Raw genomic sequence first — 8,172 nt, 5'->3', positions numbered from 1 at the left:
TCAATGTAGTTGTATAGGTTAAAGACAATTACATTAAATCTGTCTATTTAAAGCTTATTTTGGAAATTCAATTTGGAGTAGGAATTAGGTTAATCAACTTATTTTGTGTGAAATACCTTTATGAAAATGTGATTGCCATTTAAACTTAGAAAAAATCAATAGTGATTTATTTGAAAGCAGTTTTGAGAGGTCTCATTTTTTACTTAGTTGTAAAAAAAGGAATTATGTTTGAGTCTATGGTTTTTAAAAATCGCATACAGGGACCTAAAGTCGACTAAACGGCATAAGAACCGTTGTCCTAAGACGTCTAGTTCCAATCATAGATTTCCACTATGTATGAGTTTTGAATACAAGTTTCAAATACAAATACAACAATGAATACCACTGATTAATTAAAAGGGGCTAAGTTAGACTAGGGGCGTACCAAGCCCCTAGTTGGCCATTTTCACCCATGGCTGGTCCTTCTGCGCGCCTCGCTATCTTCTTTGTCCTCCCGAACTCCATTTTGAAGTAGTATTCCCACTTGGGCCTTAGGCCCAAGGGGTGGTTTTATGCATTTGACCCGACCGGCCTCGTGGTAGGAGGAGGAGGAGAGAAAAGAAAACTCGGTTAGTTTATAATTTTCTGAACTTATCACTAAGGTAACTACATACATGAATACACACATACTTATGTATATAGAGTGAGTATACACAATTATACACATATCTATAAGGCAGTGTACATAATTATACACACATATACACAAATCACACTTAATACTATACTTACCCCTTTACCCATCAAAATGGTATTCACATTATTCTAAGGCTTAAAATGGCATGAGGACTAGGTTCTAATCCCATAATTTTGATGTCGCACAAGTTCCAAGGGGCTTTTAAGGACCCCAGGCATGGCTAACACCGAGGAGATTAGGGCAACCTCGAATTACCACACTTGGCCTCGAATTGGTAAACACCATTTGAGAAGGAACAAAGAGAGCACAAAGTATATAAAGATCACAGCAAAATACAAAAGGAACAGGCAGCACTGGAATGATACAAACACAGCATGTGAGCATAAAAACAATACACTAATGGAAGTATAGCTGAGATAAGCCATGGTGAACCAGGTAGCAGGCAGCAGTTATAGAAATGTCAAGGCACATATATCACAAAGCATGGGTGTGTTCAACTTAGGTCTCAAGCAAAACAATTAGACAACTTCAATGTTCAGATAAAATGTAGCAGGTTCTACTTCAGGATGTGAAGGGTGCATAGACAAGTAAAAACTAATATGAATAATAGCAACAGCAGGGATAGACAACTCAGTGTCAATCACAAGTATTAGTTTCGCCAGCCCATATGGTGTTCATAGTTCAAAACAGAAGCAAGATTCAATAGACAGACTTAAGCAGTAGACATGGAGAATGCAGAGATGAAAGAAAAAAGGTCCAAATCCTATGTGATGCAAGATGAATTAGGTAAGCCAAAGCACAGGTAAAAGCAAATGATGCAACATACTGATATCCAAGCCAACAAGTTCAGACAAAAGGAGGCAGGGTCATGATCACATAAGGGCAGGCAGTATCGGGAAACAGTTCATACATATCATGATGGGGTAGGTGCCATGTACACTAATATGTTAAAGTAGAAGACAGCAAAGTAGCCATGGTTAAGACATATAATTATAATGGATTGCTACAGCTCAGAGTAACACTTATAGAGGTCAAACAATGCACTCAAGATGAGAGGTAGGATGGTAGGCATGAATTTACATGTTAACTGTCAAGTAGGAAGAGATGGGAGAAGGAGGAGTTAGCTAGAGCAAAGTGTGATGAAGGTGAGTAGGAGAAGGGCACATGTGAAGTTACCAACAAGTCATAGTGAAATCAAGAATATATGAGAGGCAAACTCAGTCATAGTGGGACTATAATGGACCAATCAGGAAGTGCAGGAAAGAATTAAAAACATAATTACAGCTACAAAATGATCCACAGAGGCATGGGGAAAGTTTATAGGAATAGAAATGAATCACAGAAACAATTGCATACTAGTCACACGACACAAAAAAGCAGTCAAGCCATATGAGAGCATAAGCAACCAAGTAACATAATATCCAATTATCACTTGAAAGAAGCAGGTAACATGCTGAGCTAACTATGGCAACCTAACATGCATGTAGGCCTATCACGGAAGCAGGGAAATCTTTGAGAAGGGGGGCATGCTTTAGGTCATGGTGGGGGGGGGGCAATCATTTGAATGCAAGTCCATTATCTCAAGGAATGAACACTTAACTCAAGCAGTTCAAGGAAAGCACATATCAAAAGGTCATTCAGAGCTCAAATGGGTTGGGCATGCATGGGATTTAAAAGTTAATCAAACAAAGGTTAAGCTGTGTACTCAATTTTGACTCACACAAGCTTCAGAGAATAGACTTGGAAAGAAAGAAAAAAAAAAAAACAAAGCAGCAACACAGAGGGGTGAGAGGAGAGGATGTGCAGGGTTTTCCATTATGAAATAAGCAGCCTACTCTAAGTCAACTACATATACTCAGGGGAGAATAAATGGAAGGGCAGTCATGGCTATGCAATTCAGTCAAGTATTACAGACAAGGTAGGAAGGGTGGACAAGCAATAGGTTACAGTATGACCTTAGATCCATAGAGCATGCTACATAGAGGGCCATGGTCATTGAATGAAACTCACAAAGAGGGGAACTCATTTAAATATGCATAATTCAAACTATACTTTGCAATTAGAATTGACACTAACAGTCCATATATCATTTACAAGAAAGCAATCAACTAGATAGGACTCATTTGGAAGCAACAATAAGGATACATTTAGATATCTCCTGAGGGCACAAGCTGATCTAGGGGAAGGGCACACAGGACAAGACAAAACAGTCTAATGATAAGCATACCAGACAAACCCAGATATGGCAAAAGTATTGCCTAAGGACTTTAACACAAATGAATGAAGACACTTTAGGCAACTCAAATGGACATTGTAAGCAGATATTCATAGATAAATCAACCTATAACATTTGAGACTCAAAAACAAAACAGATATGGCATAAGGGGGCACACACACTTAGAAAACCATGCAGGATCTTGCCAAGAATAGACAAAACAAGCATAACAGTATGGCATTCTGATAAAGGCAAGCATTACATGGTTAATTTGATATTGAACAATGGTGGTTTAACTAATGATGCGGCAAGCAAAAGCAAAATAGGATTTTTGGAGTTTCAAGCCACAGAGTCATGCAGGCTAGCTAAGTGGAATACAAGATTTGTGATGTCAAGACAATGCTAACTAAAATGCAGGTATAATAAGAGACAACAACAAACTTAATATCAGGTTCAGGTGATATATGTGCATAGGAATATAAAAACAGTCTAGGGAAATTAAGTAAAGGCACAGAACATGGCTTATGGATTACAAGTTGACCACCATTATCTAAGTATATGACATATAGAAGCAAATAGGCTAGTTCACATGATCATGGAATGACACAAAAGCTTCATGCTGACAGGATTAAGACTAAACCGCCACACTTTAGCTCAGTAGTGTAACACCTTGTAGCTTCGGGCGAAGGTTTGACTCATAAGATGATAATATAATGGAACCAATATAAGGGTTATAGGAAGTGTTTTGAAAACTAATCGAGTCATAAGGAATGTCTTTGGGCAAAGCAAAGTTGGAAGCCACTCTACGGGGCATGTTTGCAAGTGAGTTTGTAGAAGGTCTTACTTCCAACCCCTTTATTAATTAGGAATTTGGGAAAAATTCCTAAATGAAAGTTGTAGCCCTTTGAAATACCTTTCCAACAGTATATTATAGGGGTCAAGGGGGCATCTGCACAAAATGTTATGGCTATTTTACTAAAAGATTATAGAGCAGTCCGTTCACTGGTCATGTTATACGAACTGGTTATACAGCCCATATAATTTTATATGGATCGTATAATTCGTCCGTACTTCATGAAACCTCAACCCGACGTTCTGTTTTGCGCCATGATAAAATATGGTCATATTATACAGACCGTATAATATGTCCATATAATTTCCGCATCACTTTTGTATAAATTTAAGCCTTCAGTTCTTTTATTTCATTATTCACAATTCCAAGCCCTAGCAACAATCCAAAACATCAAGGTAAGTCAATCCAAACCCTTCCAACTCAATTCTAACATATACTCTAATAATCTAAGCAAGAAATCATTGTTCCTAATCTAGGGTTTTCAAGAAAACCCATCTCAAGGTTCAAGAATCAAGATTTATGAAATCTTCTCCAAACTTCAAGTCTTTAATTCAAGCTTTGGAGCAATTAAGGCATGTAGAACTTCCATCCACATGTGGGAATCTCTACGTTCTTCCCCATGCTTCGTTTCTTGATATTCATGAAGTTCAAACCCTAGGGCATTAAACCCAACATATTGGTAGCCCATATTTATGTATTTATGTATATGAATTTTGTATCTATATTCGTTATTTGTATTCCTAATCTTCCATTACAGTTATTAGGAACCCTAGCTTAATCCATGAATCATGAATTCTTCCTCATATGTTCTCATTATGTTTATATGAAACTTTATGATTTTTATCTAGCAAGTTACAAGCATGTTTTCAAGTCAATTATATATATAATTATGAATTATTGTTATTACTCATCATGTTTGCAAGACTATGGCAAGTTATCTCATGAAACCATGTTACAAGTTATTTCGTGAAATCATGATTACAAGTTATTTCACGAAAATCATGGGCTTCTTAGCCAACTATATCATGTTCATGTTTTTTTGGGATTTGCTTAGTTAACCGAGAAGGCTCAGTAAAGCCTGAATCTACGTAGCCACCGTAGGATAAGGGTTGTCAGCAAGGAGGCAACACATTTATTATGCAGTTTGGATCCTTACATGCTTATTATTACTTAAATCTCATATCCCTAGCAAGGTGTGAGTGTTCTGCTGGTAGGACGCAAGTACCAGATCATGTTGTCGGTTATACTATAGCATTCCCCACGTTACAAGCAGTTTTATATACATGTATTTTCATTGATTTACTGTTTTTAGACTTTACTCACGTTTCATGCTCATGTTCAAGTTACATTCAGTTTTAGTTCATGTCCTATACCTCTGTTGTGCCATGTTCTTTATTTCAACAGGTTTTACCTACTAGTACTATTCACCATGTACTAACGTCCCTTTTGCCCGGGGCCTGCACTTCACGGTGCAGATACCGGTTTTCAGGAGCATACACCTGCGCAATAGGATCACCTAGTTATCAGCTTATTGGTGAGCCCCACTCCTCTCGGGGTTCAACGTGGAGTTTGCACTAGTATTCAGTTTATGGTAGTCCAGGGCCATGTCCTGGTAGTTAGTATTCAGACATGTTTTAGAGCTTTCATAGACAGATGTTAGTTCTGGTAAAGTTGCTGCCATGTGACCAGGAGGTCACGGGTTCGAGCCGTGGAAACAACCTCTTGCAGAAATGCAAAGTAAGGCTGCGTACAATAGACTCTTGTGGTCCGGCCCTTCCCCGGACCCCGCACATAGCGGGAGCTTAGTGCACCGGGCTGCCCTTTATAGACAGATGTTAGTTCACAGAGTCAGTTATGCTTTCATGTTTGCAGACTATTACGTTTTCATGATTTTTCATGCTATGAGATAATTTCAAGACTTTATTCCGCAATTACATTTTCATGATTCATTTAAATTGCATCATATAGATTATATTGTTTTGATGCCCATGTTGACAAGCAAGCCATGAGGTTCGCTCGGACACGTGCAAGCAAGGCCCGAGTGTCGTGTTACGCCCAGGCCATGGTTCGGGGCGTGACAAGTAGGGGTCAATGTTTCCACACAAAAAAAAAAATCAAACCAAGCAACCATAAAATACATGGTGAAAGCAACTTCAAACAAGCAAGTAGAGATCGGAAATTTATACGCAGATGCAAAGGTCAAGCTTAAATGGGAGGTTCCACATGAATTTTAAAAAAGAAAACCAAATGAGAATTGCCACCCCTCACATTTTAGAGTCACTCTCAATCAGAATGGGCATCTTACTAACAACCAGTAGGTAAAATTCAATCCTAGATAAGAACACACTAGCACAAAACCAAAATAAATTACTTCCTAATCATATATGACCATTTCAACAAGCTATACTCCTAGAATATGTCATGAACAACACAGAAAATACAGAATACAACACCAGAGACAGGATAAACTGGAGGGATCAGCTTGTTTCCCTTTTAAAAGACCATCAGACAAATCAACTAATCCACTCTTTACCCTTTTTTATCATACCAACAGCCTCAAATCAATACCAAGCAAATATCACCAATCATTTCACTCTAACATGATTCATTTTAGCCCACATTCAGAGAACACAGATCTAACAATGCATGGCACAGGACATTGGCAACATTAGCAATATGACCTAACCCAACTCAAAGTTAAAACAGCACCATTTTACAAGGTGAATAATATGTTATACTACTGGACACATGATTAACACAGTTAGCTCATTATCTAGTCATTCTCATTCCAAACAAAGCACATTCTAGTCCAAGATCATAAAACAAAAATACTAATCTACATCATCCAGCTTTGCACTAACAATACCGAACTTTAACTAATTAACCAAGCACTAATATAATGATTAAACTAAACAACTATCTACTACTCACAAGAACAACTAATCAAAACAGCAAACTACGGTGAAATTAACAGAAATTAAAGGAAAAGCAATAAACAAAAAGAGGATTACCTTTTTTGTGCACAACCTCTGCCAAGAATGAACTTGAGAGCTCCTTTTCCACTCTCCAAACTCAGCCAAAACAACACCCACACAAATAAAATAAAAGTAAAGATTTTTATACTAGGAAAACAAAAGATTTAGGATCTCAAGACTAATAATTTTTTTACTAAATAAAGCTTTAACTCAAAAAATCAAGTATCAGCCAATATTTTTGATTTCTCTCAATTTTTCTCCCCTTTCTAACTTGTAAGGATAGGGTTCTATTTATAGAATCCCAAAACATCAACAAAACACTATATTTTCGATGTGGGAATTCCCATATTTCAAGCATTTAAGCCTCAGATTCATAGTGAAGGGTTCAGATTTGCCAAAAATTTCAATCAACGGCTAAAACGATGTCTAGCAATTGTAAAAAATGAAAAATATAAAGGGAAATACATGGATTGTACCTTTAGGGGTTGTTTAGCCTGATTTCGTAGAGAGAAGGGCGGAGCATGAATGGCTTCGCCTTCTCTCTTCACACCACTAGCCAGTAGCAATGGGACGGGACCGAGAAAGGAGTGGTAGGTGGTGATGACGGAGACAGGCTTGTGGTGGAGTAGGGCGGCTGGGGTCCATTTTTGCAATATAACCCTTCCTCCATTCTTTTGTTATTATGAGGGAGTATTATGTATCGTTGGGCCGGGTTGTGGGCTGGACCTGGCCTCTCTTTTTAAAAACAAAAAAAATTTGAAATGTTTTGTGTATCATGGCATACATGAGCGTATATTTAATGAATATATACTCGCAAAGGTAGAATAGGAATTTTGTCGTTGTTTAAGGCACGCAGTCGTACAAAGAAACAATTAAAACGAGGTCAAGTGAAGACGTAATAAAATTAACAAAGCATTTTAAACTCATTTTGCAGAAACAACCTCAAATTGACCCTCAATGAAATGAGGATTGCAACTATGGCCAACCTTTGTAACCAATCGCAGAAATGCCCTTGCAATTAATCATTTGCAAATATAGCCTTATTTTGATAATTAATTTAACCAATTAAAAATATTTTGCGCTAATGTCCTTAATTAATTTTCCCATGGCTTGGACATTTCAATCAAGGCCATTTACAATTCAACATTTGCAAAAATTGACCCCAGCTATATTGAACCATGAATTGGTTAATTATGAGGTGGTCATTTATGCAAGAATAACAATAACTAAAATCATCATTTTAAACAATTTCGCCAAAATGGCACAAATATACACATATATCATAATTCAAAGCTTGAGGGGTAAAAATTATAAATTCTTTTAATTACTCAAATTCCTTAGATATAAAATAAAAATAAATTGCCTTTTATGTATTTTTTTTATTTTACCGAATTAAATGAACAATTGTTTAAAATTGTTCTGCTGCTTTTAAATTATAAAAATATTGTAAAAT

The 8,172-nt window shown here is 37.0% G+C and overlaps 1 long non-coding RNA gene across 1 annotated transcript; it reads right to left on the bottom strand.

Moving 5' to 3' along the window:
• Positions 1 to 284: 284 nt before the first annotated feature.
• On the bottom strand, positions 285 to 7,439 carry LOC132622586 (uncharacterized). Its single transcript, XR_009575941.1, has 2 exons — positions 6,756 to 7,439; positions 285 to 571 (listed from the first exon to the last, which is right to left on the bottom strand). It is a non-coding gene; the product is annotated as an uncharacterized LOC132622586 (long non-coding RNA).
• Positions 7,440 to 8,172: the final 733 nt, after the last annotated feature.

This window comes from Lycium barbarum, chromosome 12 (genome assembly GCF_019175385.1).
Source record: "Lycium barbarum isolate Lr01 chromosome 12, ASM1917538v2, whole genome shotgun sequence".
NCBI lineage: Eukaryota > Viridiplantae > Streptophyta > Magnoliopsida > Solanales > Solanaceae > Lycium > Lycium barbarum.
The sequence above is the reverse complement of the archived record's forward strand: the minus strand, read 5'-3'. Positions and strand labels throughout refer to the sequence as shown.